Raw genomic sequence first — 2067 nt, forward strand, 5'->3', positions numbered from 1 at the left:
CACTTAATAGACAAGGTTAAACACTTATACATATATTTACATCGGAGTCTTTGGCAAATTAACTAAACTAACTAAACTAAAGTACAAGCCAAAGTATGCATACACTTAAAAATACGATTCGGGTTTCGGTTGCAAAAGAGCTTAACAAAATACTAATTACATTAGCTCGACCCTTTTTTCCATGATCATGGATTCAAAGTTTGCTCCTGAAAAGAAAACAAAGTTAACGGGAAGGGGGTGAGCTTACGTTCAATGAGGTACCAAAATAATAGCAGTCAAATCTTGGCATTTCACGTTTAACCAATCAGGTATACATGCCAGATATAAAGTAAAGCAGTTAGACACATTGATTTAAATAAAAAAGATACAGGTGGCTCTCAAGAGCCAGATTTCCATTGCAGTATTTGATCCAAACCCGTTGACTCTCCGTCAACGTATATAGAATCAACATGTCCGTAGACCCCACTTTACACCAAATTCTGTCCACCAAACATACCCCTTACCGGGTCCGAACACCTCAACAAAAATAGAAGTGGTAATACTCGAGTATACCGGAATCAAGAGTCTCAATACCCAAAGATTCCAAGAAACAGACTACTGTGGTTCGTTATCTAATCGACCAGCCCCTTGCCGGCCCGACTCGCGTAACTAGTCACAGGTTTTGAGATCAGAGGTCACAGAAAGGTCGTTGGATACCAGCCTTCAAACGACATCTGAATAGACTCAGATACAGATACAGATAACAGATTACACACAGTAAATAAGCATACAGACAGACAAGAGAACGAGTGTGATAAAGTACACCCTCGTTTCAAACAAAATAAACAGATAGTACAGTCATTCAAAGTCATTCAAATCACAGATTGCAGGTACAGAAACCAAGTTAAGCAAAAAATGAGGGGAGTGGTACATTCACCAATTCCAGTACAGATAGGAATTTGTTAAAAAAATAGAGAAGAGAAAGGCACCAAGATTTAGACCCATAAGGTGGGCGTTAACGAGCTAAAAAGAGATCAGAAACCTCAGCCTCTGTTGGCACGAAAAATCCCCATGCACACAGCGGAAGCAATTCTAACGCATATAAAAATATGCGAGAAGAGGAAGAGAACAAACACTCAATAATTTATTTAACTCAAAACAAATATTAAGTCGTAACCTTTTGCTCACGACAACTCGTAAATCTCAATTATGAGATTTTCTCTCAAGTCTAATCTCTAGACTCAACTCAACTCTACACATCACTTCTCTTCACCTCTCTTCCACTAATAGCCTACTAGACTAGTAGTATTTATAGACTCTAAAACTTCCTAAAACAAATATAATTGTAAACCAAAACTTATTTGGAAACTGACTTGAGATTTCCTAATCTAATATGGAAACTAAACAAATAAGATACCAAATAGGATTAGGAAACTAAATACTCAAATAGCTTGGTTTAATTTCCTTCATTGCCTCCCTTAAACCAAGCTCTTAATATTATCATTTCCAATGCCATCACGAGCTTGAATCTCCATGAAAAATTCAGTCACAGTATAAATGATATGGAGTTCTAACTTACAATTGACCTTCAATTTCATAATTGCACGTGGTAGTGGACGAAACTTGTACTTCTCAAACAGCTTCTTGGCTTGATCACTCTTGTCAAAAAATTCAAATATATTCACCCATACTCCATTAGATACTCCATAATTTAATTCATCCATGTCACCAAGAAAATCTCCCAAAACCAGAAAATCATAGTTGACACTACCAATGTTTTTAACATCGCCATGTTTTTCCTCTACTTTTTCAACACTAACAACTGCATCAACTTTAACAGTATCACAACCTTCAATTAATTTGTCCACCTCACAATTCAATCAAGTCGATCACTTGATTTTTCTCGTCCAAAAATTCAACAGTCTCGATAAAGTCAACAATTTCTCTATCATCGTGATCTTCAACCACATCACATCTTTAATTTGATCAATGCTTTCACTTTCTTTCTCAACTACTTGCGAAATGTCTTCTTCAATCACAATTTCTTCACCTTTATGTGTATCCACAATTGCTTCAATTTCTTCTTTC

This window comes from Coffea eugenioides, chromosome 6 (assembly GCF_003713205.1).
Source record: "Coffea eugenioides isolate CCC68of chromosome 6, Ceug_1.0, whole genome shotgun sequence".
Taxonomy (NCBI): Eukaryota; Viridiplantae; Streptophyta; class Magnoliopsida; order Gentianales; family Rubiaceae; genus Coffea; species Coffea eugenioides.